Source organism: Protopterus annectens, chromosome 14.part0 (assembly GCF_019279795.1).
Source record: "Protopterus annectens isolate FY-2018-M chromosome 14.part0, PAN1.0, whole genome shotgun sequence".
Classification (NCBI taxonomy): domain Eukaryota; kingdom Metazoa; phylum Chordata; order Ceratodontiformes; family Protopteridae; genus Protopterus; species Protopterus annectens.
Genome location: NC_056748.1, coordinates 62357091 through 62384177, shown reverse-complemented (window position 1 = coordinate 62384177; position 27087 = coordinate 62357091).

The window sequence follows — 27087 nt, the reverse complement described above, 5'->3', positions numbered from 1 at the left end:
ATACTTTCTTAAGCTTTCTACTCGCACCTGTACTAGATCCAGTTCCTCCCTGGAATATCAGTTTACTTTTGCATGTTCTGACCAGAGCACCCCCCCCCCCCACCTCCTTGAACCGGCTGCTACAGTTTCTCTAAAAATACTCTCCTGAATATGCTCTTCTTGGTGGCCATTACTTCATTGAGAAGAGTTACAGAGGTTCCAGCCTCGACTTCCATTCCCCATTATCTAGTCTTCCACAAGAACAAGGTTATTTTTAGAACCAACTCTTCTTTTCTGCCTAAGATGGCTTTGGAATCGGATCTAAATAAGTATTTTCATTTACCATTTTTCTTTCCCAATTTTAGTAACAAAGGAAGAGTACTAAATTCACTGTCTAGATGTTTATCAGCAGTTGAGATTCTAGTTAGATAGAGCCAAGAATTTCTGGAAGTTTGATCAACTCTTTTATTTTCCAAATGTCATTTGGACATACCTGTTTCAAAAGTGGCCCTTTCTATATGGCTTTCCAACTGTAATTCCTTTGCCTATCTTAAGGAGATTTCCCTTACCTAGCAAACTGGCAAGTGCCACCTCTGTTGCCTTCCTTGCTCGGGCCTCCATAGATCACATTTGTGTGGTCACTACCTGGTCTAGCACTCACATTTGTGAACCATCACAGACTAGATATACAGTCTAGTTTTAGGTCTTCCTTTGGCTCCACCATTTTGTAGAATGTTCTCTCCTGAAGAAACTGGCTTTTTTTACTGGCTGGGACTCTCCCACAGGTTGAGATGGACAGAAAATACTAAACTGGATATGAGTCATGTACTTACCATAGCAATAAATCTGTGTTGTCTTCCATTCAATTCAACTAACCCTCCCCCATCCATGTTGGTTCCTCTCCTTGCTGACTAGGCAAACCATCCATGCAGCACTCCTTTGGGAGGCTCATATATTGTCTTGGCCCTTCCTTGTTTCTTTTTACCTGTTTAGGGGAAGCCTAGGATTTTTTCCTAAACTTCTTTAGGGTCTTAAATAAGGTAAACGCAATGTGAGATGTTGCTACACAGGGCATTATGTATAGAGGAGGCAGAGCTTGAAGTCTGAAGAATCTGAAGGTGGCAGCATCAGATATGAGTCAGTTCTGGTAACCCCACACTTTGGATGTAAGGAAGAGGATAACATGAATCTAAGTACTTAACTTTTGTTTATTTTGCATGTACTGCAAGGCATTCAGTATAAAGTAGCATTTTTTCTACCTGTTTTCTTTCAGATTTACTTTTCCTCAGCTTAGGTAAATGTGAGAATACTGATACTGGCCTTTGCGTGTTGTTTTTTCTCAATTATTATTGATTTATTTAATTTTAGCTCAAATTTACAACAGTGATGACCTCCCCTAGCCACTTCTTTACATCCTGTTTTAAACAATGATTGCTTTTCAGTCTACCCAGAAGTCAGTGAAGTATTTGCTATGGTCAGTACATAACTATTTTCAGGAGACATGCCTACCTTGTCTTATCAGGAAATTACTATTTTTAATACATTCATATGTACAAAACTTGCCCATCTTGTAATGTTGGTTCATTAAATGTACTGCTCATTTAAGTTTAGGATGTTTACCTTGTGATAATAAGAAAGAACTCAAATTCAGTCAAAACAACTTTTGCAAAAGACTTTACACTTGCACGTTTCCTCCCCCATTAACAATAATGTTATTTTTATTAATTTAGACTGTGATCACACTAAATAATTTGTGATATTGGAAACACCAGAATGTTAAATTATTTTCTATGTAACTGGAGTGTTTTACTAGAATGTCATCATTAACTTGTGACCCACGTATTGATTAATTTCATATCAACAAATGCTGTTTGCAAAAATCACATTTTGCCAAGAAATCTGAATACCCTTTGTTTTGTCCTCTTTGAAAATCCAATAGATTAAAATCAAATGTATTTAACAATATCTAAAGGACCCAATTAGAGACACAAGACTTCCTTTTCCCTGTTGCATTTTCCAGAACAGAAAAAAATTATTTACTGTTTAATGTTTATAAACTCTACATTTTTACAAACTGCAGATGTTTAGCAGCAAATTATATTTGAAATGTGTCTGAATTTTTGTTATCATTAACTCAACAGTCTTCTGTACGGGCATGTCTGCAATTAAATTTTGTGGTCCATTGAAAAACATTAACCTGTAGAAGTAATTCACATTTTTATGAAATTGTCAGCATTAAAATTCTATATGAAATAAAACTGAAAGATACCTGCATAAACCTTGGGTTACCTATTCCAATGTATTGGGGCGGGGGTAGCAGTCTGTGTATGTCTATATGTGTGTATGCATGCTTGAGTGTATTAATAATTGCTTGTGTACAGCCCTGCACATGCCTTTTACAGCAAATACCAGCAAAATAGTTAATATATTAGAACACATTAGTTTCCATGCAATACTCACTTTTTCCTGTGTTTGAATATTAGGAGTCATGTCATTAACAGACAGTATAACATTAGTACTAAATAAAGGTCCACACTGTAACTTTATAGAAGTGTGAAGAATTACATTTAAAACTCTGCAATGTCACATTTAAACAGTTGTGAGACTAATCTCCTTTTAAACTCGAGAAAAGTTACGGTGCTTTATAACTGTGATAGGTTTTGCAATATTGCTCAACTCTGGAATCATTACATGAAAATGACTGGGGAAACCTAGAAGGAAATACTTGTTAGCTTAAATGTCTACTTTGTAGAATTAAGATCTAAGTATAATTGTTTTCAAATGCCATTGAACATAGAACCTATGAAAGAAGGACTAGGATTATTAAAATCAAAGTCCCCCTCTGTACAAAGCTTTCTTCTTTTCTACGATCTTCTCCCTTGATTCAAAATGCAGCCAATCTCTGGGTAGTACAAATGTCTCTGTGTCTGCATTTTACAATAGGCCTTTCCTGTCTGAAACTTTATGATTTGTAGGTGAAAATCAGTGCAGAGTTTTAGGATTTCTGGCATACAGCCCATCTCTTGCTAAAAGAAATGTAGAATTGGTTCTTTTCTTTTAAAGCTTTCCAGAAATAGTTCAGTCTTAATGTATAAAGGAGTTGAAGTGCTGAAGAACATTGCCAGGCAGAACACTGTTTGTTTTAAATTATGACATATGTTCATCTTTCATAGGCAACTCAAAACAACAAGAATCATGTAAAAATATACAAACTCTACTGTTTAGAGACATTTAACCAGTTCATGACTAAACTCTGAACTACAAAAAGTAAAACTTAAAACCTTTTCCTTTGTCATAATAGCTGCACTGCCAAAGAGTCTTATATTTAACTTGGCAGCTTCCAGGTTTCCTAAGAATTTAAAATCATCAGCCTTTTTTGTACTTTATTAGTTCCTGTCTGCATGTCAATTAAACATTTGCTTCATATATCTTTTTTTTTCTCTTCATTCCTACTGCTTGGCAGATTACCATTTGCTAACTGAACCATACAGCATGTCATTAATGCTGTCTAGGACCAAAATAATTAATTTATTAGCTTTTCATCTCAAAGAGAAGTTATCTTTATAAACTTAGACTCACAGTCCATTCATCTCATAACGACATACTAAAGCTAGTACCTGTACTGCTGTTCCATTTTTTTATTCAAGATGCATCCCTTTGAGTTGACAAAATGATGCCCTAGCCACCCTCCATTGTCTTTACTGAAGATACTTCAGGGTATATTTTTTTAGCTAGTTTGAAGATTTGGGATACCATTTATCCTTCATGTTTTTATAATTGCTTTCTCTGGAGGTGCTCTGGCTGATTTCCTTGGCCAGCCCATCAGTCCTTCAATGAAGGACTACTTTGCCATTGCATCCCCCCAAGTTCCTGGAGGCTTTACCAAATGTAGGAAGGTTTGTTGTTCTTATCACAATCTGTCATTAATATAAAACCACTAAGACATTGAAAGCAGCTCATAAAATTTTGTTGTCTAAATAGATAGCAGCACATGAACTATACTAAGAACAAGCTTGGACAAACTCTAAATACATGCACCAAGGTGTTCTAGAATATTCATTTCAATCATATTTTACATTTTAGATTGACAGTAGAAACATGCAACTGTTATTCAGAGACTGTCTGGCAGCATATTTCTCACATACTCTGCAATTTCTCATAATTTGTTACCAACAAGACGTCCACAAACTGTTGAAAAATGCTGAAATGTGGTCAAGGAAACTGGTCAGCCCAAAAATCACATGTAACAATCCAGAAAGAGAATTTGTAGTCCAAAAATTCTTGGTTAAAAGACTTTTAATCAAGAATGTTTGGACTACAAGTTCTCTTTCTGGATTGTTACATGTGATTTTTGGGCTGACCAGTTTCCTTGGCCACATTTCAGCATCTTTCTCATGATTTAATTTGCATAGTTACACAAAGCTGTATTCTGGATAAGACCTCTAGCAAAACAAGGCCGAACAGCAGAAATATATTTATATTTATAACTTTTTCACTCAAGTAATCAATGTTCCTTTGTTTCAGAACAAAGCAGTGTTGCTCACAGCATAATCATCCATTTTGTCAGTTGTAAAGTCTGAAATAATTCTACTATAGAAAATCCATCCTGACACTTACAACTGTATTGAAATATCAAAAAATATAATGCCACCTGTCCTGCCAAAAATTTCTAACAGAACATTTGCAACCCTCTTTTCCTCAGTGAATGATGGATTCCCTTGAAGGGTAACTAGCAACATAACCCACCACCAGAATATATATCTTTTTTTGTGGAGCTTTGCGGTACTAAGAAGTCTCTACACCTACCCTACAGCTGCTTCCTGAAATGGTTCCTTAATAACAAACAAAGGCATAAAAACAGCTTTGGTTTTATTTACAGCCTTACGCAACCATCTAGCTCATGTCACATATTGCAATAACCTTTCATATCTTTTGTCATTCTTGACCAATAGGCATTCTGTATAAACCACTTTATTGTATTTTTTATGCTCGTATAACCTAAAAAGGGAAGAACATGAGCAATCATTAGAAGTCCAAATTGGTAGACCATTGGTGCTGCCAGCTACTGTATCACTTCTCCTCATGAGCCCTGTTTCAGGATTGTTCAGGGCCCCTTGTTGCAGTATGCAGACTCTTCCTGACCTTGAAGATCAGGAGGCTCCTTGGTTTGCTCTTTCCTACCCTCAAGTCCTGTATAGAAAGGTCTGAGAGCTGAACCTTCCCTTTCTCTGTGACCCTACCAAGCTCTCCTTCAAGGGAATTCTGGTATCTTTTGATAGTGGTGCCTCCAAGTCAGACTTGCAGCTACCACCTAACTCTCCTCTTTAAATGACACTTTCCAAGGAATGCCCAGAACCTTTCAGCAGCTGTGGTTCAGATTCAGACTCACTGCTATTTACTACCTCTTGAAATGACCAACTCACCAAGTGCAGTTAGAGGCAGGGGCACTGGCTGTGTCTTCCCATTGCTGCATTCTCCATGTGCTTTCTTCCATGCCTGGCTTCATGTAATGACATATGCACAAAGTATTGCTTTATCAGTTATACCTAATAGGAAATTGTACTGAACCTTTTGGTGTTTTTGTTGTTATAGTTGTCTACAGACAACCAACCTCTGTTGTAGTGCTATCGTTTGCTTTTGTCCACCACCTTTTTTCAGTGGGTGATGTTAGCTGCTATACTCCTATTATTGCACTTAAAGCATTTAATCCCAAGTTGACTAGAAGAATCAAAAGTACCTTAGACTTGAACCAGAGTCTGGCATTGGGAGATGGAGATGTACGGGAAGAAGGCAAGCAAAACTGATATTGGTGAATAAATGTGAGATTATAAAACATCAGTCATATTTGTGAAATATGACTTTGCAATAAAAACTGGCTGATAAGATCGTTTTTTTGTTGACTTTGTTAAACTTGTGGATGGCGTGTAAAGCATATACTCCACTTTATCATTAATGATTAGAAGACCATTAAATGGGAAAAAGTAACTGTGAATAAAACAATTTATTTTCTTAATAGTATTTCTGTAAAACATTTTATGTTCTTTAGTAAAGCAGTTTTGTGTAATAGCTGCAGTGGTGGTGCTGCGGTAGCATTGTCGCCTCACAGTAAGATGCTGTTCGGTTCGATTCTCAGTTAGAGCGTCTTCTGTGTGGAGACATGCGTGAATGGGCATACCTTCGTTGAAGGTTGTGTGTCAGAGCTGGCAACTCGGTACGTAAAAATCTACTGCCAATCATTAGCGGACCGGAGTTCCGCTGTGGCAACCCCTAACCGTGAAAAAGCCAAAAGACACAAGTAAAGCAGTTTTGTGTAGTATGTAGACAAGGGTATTTTAAATGTGGAGATGAAGGTGAGTCTTCAGTTATTTTTTTATGTGATAAAAATATCACATAAAACAAAAAAAATAAGTATTTTTTTTTTTTTTAGTTTTTAAGAAATAGGTTTTGCAGTGTAAAAAGAAAGGCTGCACAAAACACGGTCAAGTTAATAATGTGTAATCTTGGGGTGTAAATGTACACTGATTATATTATATGTAGAGTTAAGATGTTTTCTCTTATTTTGCATCGATTAATGTCTAAATTAATGCCCTTGGCTTAATCTAGCAATAAGTGATTTCTGTAAGCAAGTAGGCTTGAAAAATAAGACAAAATGATGAATGCCATCAGAAGTGTTAAGTTTCTTGCATATATGATTCTATTAACTTTTTTCCTTTAGCAAATGTTCAGTGGAAGTCAAGAAGTCTGCAGCTGAAGGCTGTTGTACATTTTGATGTCCTTCCATATCACTGTTGCAGTATTCATAACGTATGGAATCTCCTGCCAAGGATAGTCCTACGTCTGGCCAGTATACCAAAGTGTTTAATTCTTATCAGCATCATACATCTGACATATGCTGCCCCTGTCAGTGTAGGGCACAAAGGTGATGTATGGACACTCCACACTCAGAACTACTTTGCTGCTGGTCCAAACACCTTAGCTGTACCTCTGACTGAACACCATTTGCTGTGCTGGTTATAGTATAGTATTTTGCAGATAATTACCCCAGTGGGGTTCCTGTTCTTTAATTTTATAGTACATTTTGAGTTACTTTTCATCCAAGAAAGGGAAATGTCATTGTGTGAGGTAGATTCCCCATAAAGATCATCACAACAAGTCATTATTTTGTCAAGGTGCTTCTCATGACCACACTTAGTATTTGATTTGTCATGCATTTCTGCCATAGATTGTTTGCAGCCATCTGTCTTCTTTTTCTATTTACCTCGAGAATCAAGGTCTCTAGTTGTTGGCCCAGGGCACCATGGCCAAGTCCACCTGCCCTGAGGTACATCTGCCTGTTAGGAAAAAGGCTAAAAAAGTTGAAGTCTGATACTGCTGCAGCTCAGCCTCTGGCAGACATCTCTCATGAGGTGGATGATACCCCTGAAGGCTGCCCATTGAAGATGTCTGTTCCCTCTGCAATGACCCTGTCAGAGGCTGGCATGGAACTGGCTTCTCACCCATCCTCCAAAGCTTTATAGATGTTTCCTGTGGATGTAAAGGAGGAACCATGGCTGGTCATAGCTGAAGAGCCTAAGGGGATATCTCAGATCTTAGTTAGAGAGGAAGTGCGTGGTACGCTGAGTCGAACCAGGGCTCTGAACCACCAAGGTTTCATAAAGCCATTGTTCCCCCTTAAGAAAACACAGAAACCTAAGTATATTCCTCCCACTTCCAAAGATCCTCAGAAGGAGTGGCAGGATTTTACTCAGGGCTAGTTTAATGCCCTGATGGCTTTGAGACCACCTCAGTGAGTTTTGATTACTGCCCCCTCTTTGGTCTTCTACCCCTAAAAGATCTAGGGAACCTGATTCCTCTGCTGAGGAATTGGACTCTGATGAGGATTCCTTGGCCTACTCCTCCCAAGTGCCATCACCCTTGGACTGTAGCTCTGAGGCGGAGTCCTTAAGTCCTGACTCCCTTTGAAAGAATTGTCCTTTGGGGATATGGTGGTTCACATGATGGAGCAGTTTTAGTGGGATTGCTTCCAAGTTCCTTGATATCCAGAAACAATATTATGAGTTGTTGCAGATATACTCCCCTAAGCCTTCTTCTGCTCCCCCTGTTTTAGCAGCTCTGATGGATACTTTGTCAGCTGCTTCTTTGTCTTCTGAGTTCTAATTTCTGTCCCTAAGAAGTCTGTTTATATAAGGTGCCTGAGGCTTTTAAATTTCTTTATAAGTGTCCTTTTGATCCTACTGTGGTCTCTGTTTCTGCTGATTAGCCTTCTCCGCTTTTGGTTTCTTCTAGGCTTCTTCCCTCGGACAAGGATAGTTGAGCTACAGAGAGGCTGGGAAAGAACCACCACCATAACAGGTACAAGCATGCAAAATCTGAAGGTAATGCTACTCAATGCTAGAAGTCTAAACCTCAAAATGCACTCTCTCGAGGCATCGATATCTGTGCAGTAACTGAGACCTGGTTCAAGGCTCCAGAGAGCACCCCTGCAATACCAGGCTACAACTCTTACCACACTTTTCGGCCACCAAACCAGGACCAAAACACTAAAGGTGGAGGAGTGTCAATATTCACCAAGGATATTCACACCACCAGGCTAGTTGCCCAACACAATGCATCTGAAATTCTCCAGGTACAACTAACACTAGGTAAGACTGCAATCCAAATTGTAGCTTGCTACAGATCCCCCACCATACCCCAAGATTCTCACTACACCTTTTTAAACATACTGGAAAATATTAAGATAGAACCAAACACCCTAATACTGGATGATTTTAACTACCCTGCCATTAACTGGGAAAACTACTCATGTACCAACACCTTTGCCCAATGGTTCTTGGAATTCATAAATTCCAATGCCCTGGATCAACTAATCCATAGTCCCACAAGGGGCTCCGGTATCCTAGACCTGGTCATTACCAACATGGGAAATTGATGCTCCACACCTATGGTCACTCCCTCGTTAGGTCTGACCATAAGCTAATCACCCTTAACATCCACATCCCACCCCCAACCCCCAGTAAGGAAACCTCCATAAAAAACTTCTCCAAAGCCAGCTTCATGCTACTCAAGTCAGATGTGACAAACTTCATGACACCCATGCAGACGGGAGCTGAAAGTTTGACTGCTGAATCCTACACTAAGGCACTGTATGAGCACATCCACTCATGCATGAATCGTGCCATCCCAAATAGAACCAAGATGCTCTCATCCAAAAAAAGGAAGCCAATCTGGTGGTCCCCTGCCATAAACAAACTTTACAACAAAAAGAAGAAACTGTTGCAGAAAAGAGGAAAATCCCAGGATGCAACAAACTCCCTTACCAGCCTCAGTAAGAAACTGAGATCCCTCATAAAATCCTCCAAAGCTAGTTATGAAAATAAAATTGCCAAAGACAACCACAAGGCATTCTATAACTATGTCAAGAATCTAAATGGCAATGCTCAGATCTGCTCTGAGCTAAAACAGAATGGCATTAAATATACTGATCCCAAGGATATTGCCAATATCCTGGCAGATCGATTCAGTGCCAACTTCACCCCCCTCTCACCCCCTAAATGGCCCATCTCAATACCAGAAGATTGCCAAATTCCAGTAATAACAGCCACACAGGTAAAAAACGCACTCTCCAAAGCTAAGAATACAGCATCCATGAGACCAGATGACATCCCGGGCTGTGTACTACATGAACTACAATATGAACTGGCACCTCACCTAAGTGTCATGTTTAATCATAGCCTCACCTCAGGTTTCGCGCCCACTGAGTGGCGCAGAGCTACAGTTATCCCACTTCACAAGGGGGGATCCACCTTCGATCCCGGAAACTACCATCCCATCAGTCTGATGAGCCTTATCTGCAAGACCATGGAGCGTATTATCATGGAACTTATAAACAAAGACATTGGCAACCTTCAAACACTGGACCCAACCCATTTTGGGTTCGTGAAGGGCCGAATTTGTCTCCTGAACCTGATTGACTTCTTTGAATCAGTCTCCAGAGCCATGGACAAGGGTAAGGTGGTCCACACAGCCTATCTAGACCTTGCCAAGGCCTTTGACACCATCCCCCACTCTGGAATCTTAGATAAACTTACTAAGCTGGGCATTAATACCTGTCACCCAATGGGTTGCTAACTGGCTTACTGATAGAACCCACACTGTAAAAGTAGCCGACTCCAAATCCAGCTCCAGACAAGTGACAAGTGGAGTACCTCAGGGTTCAGTCCTGGGACCGCTCTTGTTTGGCATTTACTTCTCTGAAGTACAATCCAACACTAAGCGACTCTGGCTAACAAAGTTCACAGAAGACTGCAAACTGGGAGCCATTATTGAATCCTCATACGATGTGGATACTCTACAAAAGGGCCTTACAGAAACAGATGCTTGGTGCCAGAGCCATGGGCTCAAGCTCAATGCCAAGAAATGTATAGTTATCCCCTTTGGGAAAAAACATGTACCCATGAATTACCATATAGGTGGCAGTACACTAAACACTGAAAGTGTGATAAGAGACTTAGGGACACAGGTGGACAGTGGTCTCACCTTCGATAACCACATCGCCACATCAGTCAGGAAATCCTTCTATGTGGCACACCTCATCACTAAGGGCTTTTCATCCAGAAAAAAGGAGGTCATTGTCCCACTGTACTCATCCCTCATTAGACCCTTTATAGAATACAATGCCCCATTTAGTATGTACCTCTCAAGACATCTGCAACAACTGGAAAGGCCACAGAAATACCTCACTAAAAGAATCACAGGCCTAAAGCAGATGCCCTATGCTGACCGCCTTAAAAAAACTCCAGCTATACTCTGTCGCATATCGTCTACTCAGAGGCGATCTCTGCTTAACATACAAGGCCATGTCAAACCCAGAGCTGTTGGACATGCTACACTTAAAGAAATCCCAATCCCTCAGAGCCACATGCTGCAGGGATCTAAACCTTGTCATTACAATAAACAAAACATGCCGGAGGGATAGGTTGCTGACCCAGAGACTCCCCAGAGTCTGGAATAGATTGCCCATACATGTCAAGCAGAGTGCCTCTTTGGCCCTCTTCAAAAGGAACCTTGACGATTGGATGGGAGAAAGGAAATTCACCCCGGGGATCACATCAGTCACCCTGCTAGACAGGGGTCCAGGAAAGTAAATAGTGTGGGAAGAAATAGCCAGGGAATTGTTATGGCTAGTCTTGTATAGGCCCTAGGGCTGATAGCCTAGTACCAACCTATGACCCTATAAGAAGGTCTACTTTTCTTCCACCCTGGCATTTCATGCCATTAACTGTCAAACCTCACGTGACCAGGTATATTCTATCCCTTTTGTCTCAGTTGAGAGAGAGTCTGCCTGACCTGCCTAATTCTGAGGCTAAGTCTGTTGCTCTTTCTTTGGTGAGATCCACATCTCAGGTGGCTCATCGCTTCATTAAGTGTAGTTATGATGCTGCCACTGATGCGTCCTCTAGAGCTGCTGGTACAGCCTCTGTTATGAGATGATATTCCTGGCTTTACCTTCAAGCCTTACTTGATGTTATTAAGGCTAAGCTTCTTGATGCTCCAACAGATAATTAAAATCTCTTTGGTACTACAGTGGAGGATTTAAGAGCTTACAGGACCAGGACAAGGACATGGAGGACCTTAAAGAGATCTTTCTCTCCCATTCTTAAGTTTCAGAAGAATTATCCTGCTAAAACTGTTTTGTTCATAGACAGCCTTGTTAGCCCTCCAAAAGTAAGAATGTCCCTAAGCATGTTTTTTTTTTTTTGTGACAAACCAACACAGATGCTGAGACCTAAAAAAAACTTCCTTTCAGGAAAAATCTGCCTCCATCTGACATTCTGCCTTCCCTTTCCCTTAGCCAGGTTCCCTTATCTCAGGCTTTCACTGTCACTCCCTGTTTGCAACAGATTACTTCAGACTCTTAGGTTCTTTCTGCCATCCACCAAGGCTACTTTATGATCTGGTAATCTCTTCCCACATTTTGGGCATTCCTCCACCCCCTTCAGATGAAGTCCTGATTTTTCTGGGATGTCGCAGGTATAACTAGATCAGAGCACTATTCAATCCATCCCAGATACCCTAAGGGATACAAGGTTTTATTCCAGGATGTTTCTGGTCCCCAGAAAGGAGGGTTACTGGAGGCCTGTTCTAGATATTTATTTTTTAAATACTTTCCTCAAGGTACCCACCTTTAGGATATTTTCCCTGCAGACTCTGTTTTCCTTCTTGCTGCTTGAAGCCTTTGTACTTTCCTTGAATCTGAAGAACACATCTTCATATTCCCATTCACCCTCTATTCTGGAAGCATTTACATTTCAATGTTTTTTTCCACTTATTTTCAGTTGTCTGCTTTGCTGTTTGGTCTTTCCATAGTCCCAAGGGTGTTCACCAAGTGCCTGACTCCAGTCATAGCTTTCTGAAGGCTTCACAGAGTACACATATTTTCTTATCTGGGTGATCTACTCCTTCAGGCTTCCTCTCCTTCTATTCTTCGGCAGGACCTGCATTTTACCAGGCTGTCATTGCACAGTCTAGATTTCATCATCAATCTGCAGAAGTTTGTTCTGTCCCCCACTTAGTATCACACCTTCATGGGAGGCAAGATTCAAACTGTCCCAATGCTGGCATCTCTGCCTGCTCCCAATGTGCTATCTCTAAAAACATACTTAAGTCCTTGCTTCCTGTCTGTCATTCCTGCCAGGGAATTTCTGAGAGCTCTGGAGTTCATAGCCTCAACCATTCCTATACTTTCTTTTTCCAAACTTCACATGAGGAAGTTTCATTAGTACATGTGGTCAATGTGCCATCAGCATTCCACTCCCCTCATTTTCTTGTCTAAAACATGAGCTTCAGTAGTGGATTCAATGTATATCTCTCAATTCAAGTATCCCTTTCCAGCCTCCTGCTCCATCTCTGGAGCTCTTTACAGATGCTTCAGTGCAGGGGAGTAGGCTGCTTCAGGCAGCATGAGACTTCAGGATCACATCAACATCAGAGAGATGCAGGTCCTTTGCTCTCCAGGCCATCCCCTCTCTTTGGTCCCCCAGGTCTTTAAGGGTCTGTATAGACAGCAACACAATCTTGTGGTACAGCAAAAAACAGGGGGGCACAAGGTCTTGTCTTCTTTGAAGATTAGCCCTTCAGGCCTGGGATCTAGTTATCCAAATGCAGGTTTCTCTGCAGGCAGTTTACATTCCTTCCAGTCAAAAGCTGGTGACAGACTCTCTGAACAGTTCCAATGCATAACCTCATGAATGAATGCTTCACAGAGAGGTGTTTCTGGGCATAGTCCATGAATGGGATATCTCTCAAGTGGATCTCTTTGCCTCCTTTCTGAACAGACAGCTTCTGCGCTAACGTCCTCTGGCTTGGAGGATGGACGTCATGTCTTTTGCACGGAAGGGGATGTTCTTTTATGCTTTCCCTCTCTTTCTTTTCATCTCCCCCTCCCCAGGCCCTGCAAAAGATCAAGCAAGACTCTCCAAAAATCTTGTTGGTGACTCCCTTTTTGCCCAGACAGCACTAGTTCCCCCTTCTTTTTCATCTGGCCAGGGACAATCATTACAAGTTACCTCACTTGATGATCACACACAAGAGAAAGGGTTTCTCCTTCACCCTCATCTGTCCACTCTTCAATTGATACTTTGGCTGATAGGGTTTTAATCCTCTTTTGACACCATTTTTCTGAGGATGTGCTTGAGGTTCTGTGGGAGGCCAGGAAACCCAATACTAGAAAATCATATATGTTCAAATGGAAGAGATTTTCTGTTTGGTGTCTTAAGCTTCACTAGGATCCATTTTCTTTGGGGGTCCCCTTGGTTCTGTCTTATTTATGTGAGCTGCTCTATGCTGCCTTAGCATATTCTTCTGTCTGAGCTCACTTATATGCAATCTCTAATTGTCTGCCTTTGAACCCTATGTTAGCCTCTCATTTTTGAGGTTAAATGGTTCCTGAAGGGCATCCTCCACATCAGGCCACCAAAAAGCCTATCCCTCCTTATTAGGCCCTTAATTTTGTTCTTGAGAAATTATCCAAGGCTCCTTTGGACCTGCTACTGCTTCTTCTCTGCAGCATTGCACCTGGAAAACTTTTTTTGTTTTATTGGTCGTCCTCACTTCCACCAAGAGAGTTTCTGAATTCCAAGCCTTGATGGTGCTCTCCCCTTTTTTGATTTTTCATAGGGACAGAGTGTCTCTGCATACTAATCCTTATTTTATGCCCAAGGTGGTCAATGAATTGTCCATTAATCACTCTATCCAGCTTCCTTCCTTTTTTTCCTTCTCTGCAATTTGCTAGTGATAAGATTCTGTACACCTTGGATCTTCATAGACAGCTCAGGTATTACTTGGACAAGACAAAGGCTATACGTAAATCTGAGCAACTTTCCATTCCACAGTATTGAGTTTGACAGTTTCTAAACAAACCATCTCTTCCTTGTTTACAAAAGCTATTTCTTTTTGTTATTCCTTTCATGGCAAGCAGCTTTCTGCTTCTGTTTGGGCCCATTCTACCAAGGCTGTCATCTTATCTGGGGTTTTCTTCAAGGATCTGGACACTGATTCCATTCTTGAAGCTATTACTTGGCCCTTCTGTGCACACCTTCACCAAACATTACAAGTTGGATGTGCTTTTCAGAGCCAGACTGGATTTTGCCAAGGCTGCTATTCATGGATTTGTGGAGGGTTCCTCTTTGCCTTATTCCTTCCTTTCCTTACAGTAGCTTGTATACTCCCCAGTAGGTTATGATTACTGCAACAATGATATGAAGGACATAGTACAGTTATGTAAAATCTTACCATAACTGTAGATTTCCTTCCCTTCATTGTTGCAGTATTCAGTCCCTCCCTCCTGTCACCTTTTTCCTTTTAGGATCATGTGCATGGCTGAGGGGTCTTTGCCCTTTTCCTTAGACATCATTGTTTTCATTGATGTACATGTTCTCCTTTCTCATGGGGTAGATCTAGTTCTCCTGGGGCAATTCATTTCTGAGTTTGGAGCATACGTACTTCACCTTTATGCCCTACACTGACATGGGGTGCATACATCTGACGTACAAAGCTGATAAAAATTTAAGACTTTGACATACTGGCTGGATGTAGGGTTGCCCTTGGTAGGAGATCTCATAGGTTATGAATACTGCAACACGGAAAGGAAGGACATTTACTGTTATAAGATTTTATACACCTGTACTTTTTGCTGGCTATGCTTCTATGGAGACTACCTGTCTGTAGTTGCAAGCAATTAATTTTGAGAGTTCTGAGCATTGTTTACTGATGGAAATGCAAAATTGAAAGGTACAAGCGCATGCAGTTCAGTAAAAAGTAAAGTTTGAAATTACTGGAAGTTAGTAAGAGATGACAGCTTCATTAGCAGCCTTAATAGTTAATTTCATTTAATAGAATTGTGTATAATTTAGTTTTATTTAAAGATAGCAAGTGCACTTTTTCTGAAGTCTAAAAGTTATTGTCTTCTGAAAGTATACAAGCTGTTTTGACTTTTTAGATGGAATTAGAGAGATGGAAAGAACAGACAGCAGTCAGTGTAAGTGGGAGCCCAGGCTGTAAAATGTACTTTAGAATGGATAACCTTAATTTTATGTTACGTAATACCTGTGTGTGTAGCTGTCAACTTGGGCCAATTGTCCTTTTTTGGAGGGTTAAATTTGATTTTTTTAATATGTACATAGTTTTGTGTGTTTGTTCTAAGTTAATATGTTATGGGGGTGTTCTGAAAATGTATTTAGTTTTTTTTGAGGGTTTTCATTAAGAAAAAGTGTCATGAAAATGTGACATAGGTTCAAATGAAGATGACAGGAAACAAATGTGTGCATGTAACACAAAAGTTGGATATACACATTCAATAAACATGTCATATATAATAGGTGGGAACAGTAACTACTTATTGTAATGGTTATACTGTCCATATTATTTTGGAACATAAATGAAATTACAGGTATAGGCAAAAAAATAAGACAACAAAGATATTGAACGGATAGAAAAATTAAAATAAACAGTAAGGAGTTCAAATGTACAGGATATGAAATAGAATGAAGTAACGCCCAGAGAAAATGAAATAAAATTAAGAAACGCTCCTAAATGGAAAACCTCAGGCCCAGATGTAGTAGCTTACTTCTGGCTAAAAGTATTAACATCTTTAAACAAACATTTAGCCCTGAGTAACAGTTACTTATATGTGCATCCCAGGCAGGCACCAACCTGGTTAACAAAAGGTTCAACAAAATACTTCTCCTTACAACTGAATCTGTAAGCCATCTAAAACCTATAGACCAACGATGTACAAAGTATATACTGGAATTGATGCAGACAGAGTTTATAGTCATTTAGAAAAAATATCAGTCATGGCAATAGAACACAAGGGTAAAAAAAAAACAGAAATGCATATGGAGCAAAGATAATTTGTTGCTAAATAAAGCTATAATAGAGAATTGTAAAAGAGGGAAGAATCTAAGTATGGCTTAGATAGATTGCAGAAAAGCATTTGACATTATCCCACATTCATTGATAAAGAAGTGCTTACAAATGTATTTCCAGCATTGATCAATTACATTACAGTGACCATGGAACAATGCCAAACCACTTTGCAGTTAAGCTATGACAAAAGGCAAATTATTATCCCAGGGATACAAATTCAAAAGGGGGTATTATAGGGTGATTATTTGTCAGTGCTGTTGTTTTACCTTGCCCTTAACCCATTAAGCTGTTTACTTAACATGGTTACAATTTAGTTCTCAAAAACAACCTTGCTTAAAGACTTCTCATCTACTTTTTGTGGAATTGAAATCACAACTGCAAGTGGTTAAAACTTTCTCAGATGATAGGAATGTCATTTGGTCTTGACAAACCTGCAAAAGCAGTACTAGGAAACAAGTACAGAAAAGAGTAAAATCCCAAGAAGGAAAGACATCCCTGATCAGTATCAGCAATAAACTACGATCCCACATTAAATCATCCAAGGCTAGTTTTGAAAGAAAAATTGCCAATGACTCCAAAGATAACCACAAAACGTTCTTTAGCTATGTCAAGAACCTAAGTGGAAACTCTCAGATCTGCTCTGAGTCAGTGCAGAATGGCACAAAATACACCAAACTGACTGATATTGCAAACATTCTGGCAGACAGGTTTAGTGCAAACTTCACCCCCCTCTCACCCCCTAAAGGGCCCATAACCATACCAGAAGAATGTAGGGCCCTGTCAGTCACTGACACACAGGTTAAAACAGCCCTATCCAAAGCCAAAAACACAGCTTCAATGGGACCGGACGGTGTCCCAGGCTGTGTCTTACAAGAGCTCCAAAATGAACTAACCCCTCACCTAAACACACTGTTCAAACTCACCCTCTCTACAGGCTACATACTCACAGAGTGGCACACAGCAACAGTTATCCTGCTCCACAAAGGTGGAGCCACAACGGACCCCGGGAACTATCGCCCTATAAGCCTGACTAGCATGGTCTGCAAGGCTATGGAACGCATCATCTTGGAACTCATTAACAGAGACATTGGAAACCTCCACACCTTGGACCCTACCCAGTTTGGCTTTGTTAAGGGCAGATTATGCCTCCTAAACCTGGTGGACTTCTTTGAGATGGTTACCAAGGCATTAGATGAGGGAAAGGATGTCCACACAGCCTACCTAGACCTCGCAAAGGCTTTCAACACCATTCCCCATTCTAGTATTATAGACAAGTTCACCAGGTTGAACATAAACCCCTACGTCACAAGATGGCTTGCCAGCTGTCTCATGGATAGAACCCACATGGTGAGAGTTGCAGGCTCTATGTCTGACTCTACACCGGTTACAAGTGGCGTCCCCCAGGGCTCAGTCCTAGGACCCCTCCTGTTCGGTATATACTTCTCAGAGGTACAGGCAAGCATAGGAGGACTATGGCTGACCAAGTTCGCAGACGACTGCAAACTAGGGGCCATAATTGATTCTCCATCTGATACAGACACCCTCCAGATGGGTCTCACTGAGATGGATACCTGGTGTCAAAATCATGGCCTCAAGCTAAATGCCAAAATGTGCATAGTCATCCCCTTTGGAAAAACCAAAGTACCCGCAAATTACCACATAGGTGGTAGTCCCCTAAATACAGAAAATGTAATAAGGGATCTGGGGCCCCAATAGATAGTAAACTCTCCTTTGATAATCATATTGCCAAGGTGGTTAGAAAATCCTTCTATGTGGCCCACCTAATCACAAAAGGGTTCGCATCTAGAACAAAAGAGGTTATTGTACCTCTCTACTCATCACTCATTAGACCCATCATAGAATACAATGCCCCATTTGGGATGTACCTTACAAGACACCTGCAACAGATGGAAAGGCCACAAAAGTACCTCACCAAGAGGATTACTGGCCTCAAACAGATGTCCTATGCAGCCCGACTCAAGAAACTCCAGCTGTACTCTGTTGTATACCGCTTACTCAGAGGAGACCTCTGCCTGACATACAAGGCCATGTCCAACCCAGAATTGATGGACATGCTCCACCTAAAAAAAAAACAAATCCCAGAGAGCCACACGCTCTAGAGCTATAAACCTCACCACAATGATGAATAGGACATGCTGGAGGGATAGATTCCTATCCCAGAGACTCCCCATGCTTTGGAACAGGATTCCAGTATACATCAGGCAGAGCCCTCACTAACGCTCTTCAAGAAAAACCTTGACAAGTGGATGGGAAACATAAAATTTACCCCGGGGATCACTGCAGTGGCTCTGCTGGACAGTGGCGCAGGGAACTAATGGCTCTGCTGGACAGAGGCACAGGGAACTAATCTAAGGGGGTGGCGAAAGCCAACACATTCTGGCTAGACTTATAAATGCCCTTGGACAGATAGCCTAGTACCTACCTATGAACCTATATAAAGCAGGAAAGTTGCAGTGCCAAGAAAATATCTGTCTGGGACAGGAATGTGATATAAAGGAATATGAGTAGGAGAGGGTGCATAAATATTTGGGAACTGATGAAGGATCAACAATAAAGCATTAACAAATATGAGCAAAACTCAGTAAGGAATATTTTAGAAGACTAAAATTAATACTGAAAACAGCACTGAAATCTAGAAACAAAGTTCAAGTTAAAAAAACAGTTTGCTGTTTCTGTTCTAACATACAGTTTTGGGGGGATTGACTGACCTCAAAAGGTATTTGATCATTTGGACAGGAAAACAAGAAAAATACTTCACACTTATCAATTTATAAAAATCAGTCTATACCAAGATTATATATTTCTCACTCTGAAGGAAGCAGAGGGCCTCCTCAAAGCTGATTACTTGTATATATCTGCAGTTGTGGGATTGCATACATATCTGCTGACCTAATCAAATCTTTACATAGTGAACATTTTAAAATATGAGGAAAGGAAGTCTAAGATGACCTCTGTGTTTAGTTTAACAGAAGCATTCCAGTGTCGGGTGAGAATGGAAATCAAACCAGAAGTAAACACAAATTAGACAGCAACTGAATGTGCCAAAAAAACAAAAGAAGGAAAGAATATACAGAGAAGGATCAGATGATAAGGGAGGAAATGTGGAAAAGCCATAAATATAGTGGCAAGTACAGAGATCTCCTGGAACAACTTCATGTCGATCAGGATTTCAAGCAAGTATGGTTAAGGAGAAGTGAGATGAAACCACAACATGAAAGATTAATAATAACAGTCCAGGAAAGTGGATTACATATGCATTGGTTTTCAAAGGTCCATTGAACATGTGGGAGAATCATACAAATGTAAGTTCTGTAAAAAAAAAAAAAATGAAAGGCACAATAATGTGGCAAAACTGTTGCATTGAAGATTGTGCAAGCACTACAATATAGAAGTAACTGAGAAACATTGAATCCATGAAGCACAAGACATTATAGAGAATGATAGTGTATGTCACATCAGATCACCCATTACCAGCAGTTCAAAAAATAGACACGAGAAAATCAGATATAGAAGTCCATGAAAAAAGTCAAAAGTAGCATTTATCACTGAAACTGCTACACCTAATGATTACAGTGTATTATGTACAGAGAGACACAAAGTCAGAAAATGTCAGGATTTGCAGGCAGAAATGACAGAATTGTGGAAAAAGAGATACCCAAACAGTTCCAATAGTAGTAGGAGCAATGGGTCTAATAAAAAGGAGTCTATGAACATATTTAGATATGCTACAGATTTTATTTATTTATTTCCACTTTGATTACTGGGGAAGTCCACTGGGCTCGGAGATCCCGTTTTCAGTGGAGGCCTGGGGAGAAAAGCTCCATAATGCAGATTACAGTAAAGAAAAACAGTCTAATATCAAGGTGTTGAGGGTACAAGTACAAATGCATAAAATTCAATACATAGCATGAACTATATTGCTTATAGCGAAAGAAAGTGTCATATAGAATATGACATACATAATCATTTACATAAAATTCACACCTTTAAAGTCAAAAGCTATTTACAATATTTACATAGAGTAAGGTGTCGTATGGGAAATAGCTGTGGAAGGCTAACTTGAGCTGTTAGGAGCTTAGGAACACAGGGTGAAATCCTCCCAGGGGCTTTTGCTTTAAAAGATCTAGGTGGGGCGAATGCAGTTACATTTCCATTTGGAAGACAGGTTGGAGAAAAGATGAGTTTTGAAGTTGTCTGAGTTTGATAATGTCCTTAGTGCGGAAGGGAACGAGTTCCATTTTTTGCCTTGGGAGAAAGACAGGACAAGTTGTCCAGCAGGTCGTTTTGGTTTATGGACAGAAATTAAGTTTTGTTGTTCAGATCGACGAGTTCTATTAGGGGTGTAGGGGACAAGGATGTTTGTTAGAGCAGGGCATTTGGTTGGATTGAATATGTCTATGTGCTGTGGTTAGTTGGAGGTAGTCCAGGTAATTTGTGAGTTTTAACCAATTCAGAGATTGAAGGGTAGCACAGTGATGAGTGGAGTGTTTGGCTTTGGTGGCAAATTTGGAAATGTTGCTATAACAGATTTCAAGTTTAGAAGTGATGGAGGAGGGCAGGTTGGTTAGAAGAGGGGCTCCGTACAGTAATGAGGGAAGGAGATACAGAAGTGGAGAGGAAACGGTTGTTCCTATATAGCATACCTAGTTTTTGGTGGGTTTTCTTTATATTTTTCTGAATGTGGATGTCGAACTTGAGGTGTTCGTCTATACCAACGTCAAGAAGTTTAGCGAAGGGAACAACTTCGATAGGAGAGTTATTTTGGCATAGGACATGAAAGGAAGTTTTGTCGTCAGAAAAGATTTTTGATGGTGGGAATGGTAGTATTTTAGATTTGTTTGTACTGAGTTAGAGGTGATTTTGGTGCATCCAGATTTCAGTAGTTGAAAAGGCAGTCTGGGTTTTAGTTAGGAGTTCAGGGTGGTAAGAGGCAGAGCAGACTAAAGGTGAGTCGTCTGCATATTGAATGATTTTAGCATTAGGAATGGCAGAGTGAAAATTATTGATAAAGATGCTAAACAGAATTGGTCCGAGGATGGATCCCTGTGGTACTCCGGTAGGGGTGGGTAAGAAAGGTGAGGTGCCTTTTTTCCATTTCACAGTCTGTGATCTGTCTGACAGATAACTTGTGAACCGGGATAGAGTGTTTTGGGGGATATCTAAGTTTGACAGATGACTGAGAAGGTGCTTATGGGAAACAGTATTGAAAGCTTTAGAGAGATCTAGAACTGTAGATACTAAATTTCCAGACTCTTGGGCTTGATTGACAGTTTCTAAGAAGGAGAGAAGTGCTGTTATGGTACTGTGCCCTGGTCAGAAGCCATGTTGGGTTGGGGGTAAGAAGTTGGTATTGGGTCAGAAAAGGCATTATTAGTTGGAGGTGGATGCATTTTTCTAAGATTTTAGAGACTGGTGAGAGAAGAGCTATGGGGCGGAAGTTTGAGATGTTAGTGTTTTTGCCTCCCTTTTGGAGAGGAAGAATAAAGGCTGAATGCCCGAGTTTGGGGACGTAAGATTCCTTTATGGATCTATTGATTAGAATACTAATTGGTAGTTCTATACCATTGGCATTGAGGAAGGATGAGGGGATGTTATCTGGTGCATTAGAGCAGAGTTTAAGTTTGGATAGAAGTCTTTTTATGAAGTTCATAGAGACTGATTTAAGCTCAAACATGGGGGGGTGGAGTTATTAGGGAACTTAGATGGGGGAGAAGGTAGGAGAGATGGGTTGTTATTAGGAAAAGTCTTGGTTAGGTCAGATATTGACTGTGTAAAAAAGGAGTTGAATTGTGAGGCTAGTTCGAAGTCAGATTTGCTTGGTTCAGGACAGGGGTTATTTTTGGAGCCTGGGTTGAGAAGTGAGTTAATGGAGTTCCAGAAAAGCCTAGGGTTTTTAGTATGGTTAGGTTCATAGGTTCATAGGTTGGTACTAGGCTATCAGCCCTAGGGCCTATACAAGCCTAGCCATAACAATTCCCTGGCTATTTCTTCCCACATTATTTACTTTCCTGGACCCCTGTCTAGCAGGGCGACTGACGTGATCCCTGGGGTGAATTTCCTCTCTCCCATCCAATCGTCAAGGTTCCTCTTGAAGAGGTCCAAAGAGGCACTCTGCTTGACATGTATGGGCAATCTATTCCAGAGTCTGGGGAGTCTCTGGGTCAGGAACCTATCCCTCCAGCATGTTTTGTTTATTGTGATGACAAGGTTTAGATCCCTGGAGCATATAGCTCTGAGGGATTGTGATTTCTTTAAGTGTAGCATGTCCAACAGCTCTGGGTTTGACATGGCCTTGTATGTTAAGCAGAGATCGCCTCTGAGTAGACGATATGCGACAGAGTATAGCTGGAGTTTTTTAAGGCGGTCAGCGAAGGGCATCTGCTTTAGGCCTGTGATTCTTTTAGTGAGATATTTCTGAGGCCTTTCCAGTTGTTGCAGATGTCTTGAGAGGTACATACCAAATGGGGCGTTGTATTCTATAATGGGTCTAATGAGGGATGAGTACAGTGGGACAATGACCTCCTTTTTTCTGGATGAAAAGCCCTTCGTGATGAGGTGTGCCACATAGAAGGATTTCCTGACTGTTGTGGCGATGTGGTTATCGAAGGTGAGACCACTGTTCACCTGTGTCCCTAAGTCTCTTATCACACTTTCTGTGTTTAGTGTACTGCCACCTATATGGTAATTTATGGAGTGACTGGATTCAAGACTGGAGCTTAGTATAGTAGGATTTTTTGTCATTGATGATTTGTTTTTTTTGCAAAGGTTACGAAGTTGTATGTATTGGAGAAGGGTTTGTGGGAGTTTATTTTTTTGGTAAAGCTTCCAGGATTTGTCTCTTTGATGCATAGTTTGTTTTGTTTCTTTGGTTAGCCAAGGGACTGTATTGCTTTTTATCCTTTTGTTTCTTAGGGGGCTAGAGAGTTTGGGAAGATAGAATTAAAGTGGTCTATGGCTTTATCAAGTGGAAGGGTTTTTACAATGTTCCATTTCATTTGTTTTAGGATGGCTGGAGAGAGTTTTGGGGTTGAACTTACTAAGGTTGCAGATGTGAGTATATCGATGCTGATGTGGTGTGGGAGTAGTTGCATGGTGAATGAAAGCTTGGAGGTGGTCACTAATAGTGTCAGGGATGTTGCCAGAGTTGGAAATTTTACTTGGATGGGTGACTAGGATCCAGTCAACAATGGATCCTGGGGGATTTGTTTTGTTGGGTCCGGTGATGGAGAGGGTTACTTGAGTGAAGTTAGAGGTTAATAGATAGGGAGGGAATAAGACTGTTGATTTTATTACAGTCAATATTTACATTGCCTAGTATATAGGTTTCAAGGTTAATTTTAGTTGAGGCCCATAGGAGTATATCTTCGAGGGTTGAGATGTTATTTCTGGGTTGAGATGTTATTTCCAGGTGGGATATATAGGGCAATGATACACAGGGTTTTGTGATTGTTCATTTTTAGTAGACGGACTGTTAGTTCTGCATTAGTGAATTGAGGAATAGGATTTGGGAGCGGAATTAATTTGAGAAGATTAGAGTAGATTAATGCAATGCCGCCACCTTTTCTGTTTAAGTGGTCACATCTGAGAGCATGGAATCCAGGGGCTAGGATTTCAAAGTCAGAGATGTGAGGTTTAAGCCATGTTTCGATGATGACTGCAATGTCAGGTTGGTTGTGGCTTAGCCGGGCTTGGAACTGGTGTGTTTTGTTATTGAGACTTTGGGCATTGACTGTGAACAATTTTAGAGTATTGTGGGTGGAAGAAATGTTAGAGGGAGGGGGAAGGTAACTTATTTGTGGGTAGGTTAGGTCCAGGGTTGGGGTGAATGTCTCAAGCTAAGAAGAGGTTGTTAAAGGGAGTTATCTTTATGTGTTTGGGTTTAGATTTTAAGTGTTCAGGAAGGTGTAGTATTTGTTTGAGTATGTGTGCTAGCTATAGTGAGAATAATTTTAAGATTGAAAAGGTGCAGAGGGTTGGGTTGAAACAGGGAAAAAGAGATGGAATAGAAATGACTATCTGAGGAGGAGTGGAGAACGTTTTGTGTGGATGTATGTGTGGGTGCTGAGAATGGTAGCTGGTTGGTGGTATAGGAGCTGGCAAGATATAGAGGAAACAGGAGTACTAGGAGAGAGAGGGGGGCTCGGGGGGTTGGGAACATTAAGGAGAGCATAGCTGGAAGAAAGATAGCTTAGTAAGAGAAAGAATGTATTTGGAGGCAAAAGCTGTGAGGTGAGAGAGGACAGAGAAAGAGAGGTAAATATACTTAGTCTAGGGGAGGGAAAGTGAAGAGGAGTGATAGAATTAGGTGGTATGTGTGAGAGGAGGAGGGGAAGTGAGGGAATATCTGTGACTGGATAAAAGATTTACTGGGTGGGGAAAGGGAAGACTTATGATTGAATAAGCCAGGAGAAGAAAGAAAGCCAGCGAAAAGTTATCAGTGAAGCAGAGAACAGCTCAGAGGTAAGGAAGCACAGAGGTAAGGAAGCACAGAGGTAAGGAAGCACAGAGGTAAGGAAGCACAGAGGTAAGGCACTGTGAATGTGAGTTAGAAGTTGGCAGAGGGTTCACAGCAGTTAGGAGCTGGAACTGGACAGTGGTAGATTAGTGGTGTAAAGCAATTATTAATAGGGCTAAATAATAATTAATAGGGCTTAAAACAGGGCAGTGGTGGGATTGTAGAACAGTTGCAGTACTGTTAACACGTGAGAGGTTAAACAGTGCCACCTAGTGGCCAATTAGAGTACATTCACTGGAAGACCATGAGCACTTAGAGGGGTGAGAAAAGAACCTGGAGAGAAATGGGGGAATTATATCCGTGGTAGGCTGCTAGTAAATGCACGTAGGTTAAAAATACAACAGTGGTAGTAATAAGATAAATCTTATTTTACAGTAGGGTACGTACACGATTATTCTTAGTTCTTGGGGTGGCAGAGTGGTTACATTAACACTGCAGGATCTCCTTAGTAAGTTCGTTCAGGGCAGGAAGCCAGGGTTCAGTGTTGGACAGTGGGAGACACCTGGGGTGGTGAGACGCAGTTAGCAAACTGTAATGGAAGGGAATAAAATGAACAGTTATTATCAGGATAAAATATTTCTGCAGTTAGAAGGGGGAAGAAGACTATGGTTAGATAGTTTTATTAGAATGGTAGCAGGTAGCCTAGTGATAGGTTTGAAGTAGGGGTGTATGCAAGAGGACACACTAGAGTTAGGGGAGACTAAGAGGGAGGTTAAGGTAACAGAGCAATATGACAGCAGTAAAAACAACATAAATGCAAATAAATACAGACTTCTATGGCTACAACACTTGGTAACAGCTGTAAATGGCAGTTAAATATTTTAGGCAGGTTAATATGTAACTTCAGGATATGGTAGCACAAGCAGAACAAAAGATAAAAAACATAATTAGTATAGCTATAAACAATATTCATGTAGAGCAGTACTTTAAATATTAAACGTTCTGTAGAAGGGCAGGAATATTGGAATATTGCATAATGGGCAGTGCAGTATAAACACAACAGGGGAACAACAGTGTAGTCAAAGAGTCCGCTCACAGTAGGAGAATTTAAATATTTACATTAAATAAGGCAGCAGTTATTGACCAGAGAAATAACAGTGCAGGTAAGAATCAACTCACAATAAATCAGTTTTGGTCAGAGTTATAAACTATATCACCATCAATTTAGGGCATTCATTGTACCTGAAAAGAAATTAAGAACAGCAGATCAACATTATTTTACTTGCAATGTAAAGTGTTCATAAACTTGAGGTGAAATTATCTACAACACATAGCTATTGTATGTGTTTCTACTGATATACATGTAAACATTGCCAGACTTTACTAACTAGTGGAAAAACAATGGAGGAACCGCTCATATTTACTTACAGACTCTGAAAATGAGCCTGGGAACGCATGCAGTAAAGAAACATTCACTACGAATATGAAGTGCAGTCAATGGATAGCTAACTGCTGGCAAATGGCAGAGAAGCCATTTAAATTACATTAAACTTGGGAACCGAGTCTGGCCACACCTACAGTGTGAGGCTTGCATTAAACACAGGCAAATGGGTAGCTATCTACTAGCCAACAGTGGAAAAAGCCGCTAAAATTCCATAAAAACTTGGAAATGGCAGAAAAGCCGTTTAAATTACAATAAACTCGGGAACCGGGTCTGGCTACACCTGCAGTGAGAGTCATGCGTTAAACGCAGGCAAATGGGTAGCTATCTACTAGCCAACAGGGGAGAAAGCCGCTGAAATTCCATTAAAACACGGAAACCAAATCTAGGTAGCTATTCAGTGTGAGGCGTTTAGAGGCCACTTCATTTACATGAATTTGCATTGAAAACAGAGTCTAGGCACATATGCAGAAAGGTGTTCAAAAGCCAAGTGAATTATATTAAAATTATATTGAAACTCTGAAGCCAGGTCTAGGCATTTATGCAGTATAAAGCCTTAATTAAGCAAGAGATATAGGTTCATAGGTTGGTACTAGGCTATCGGCCCTAGGGCCTATACAAGCCTAGCCATAACAATTCCCTGGCTATTTCTTCCCACAGTATTTACTTCCCTGGACCCCTGTCTAGCAGGGTGACTGACTTGATCCCCGGGGTGAATCTTCTATCTCCCATCCAATCGTCAAGGTTCCTTTTGAAGAGGACCAAA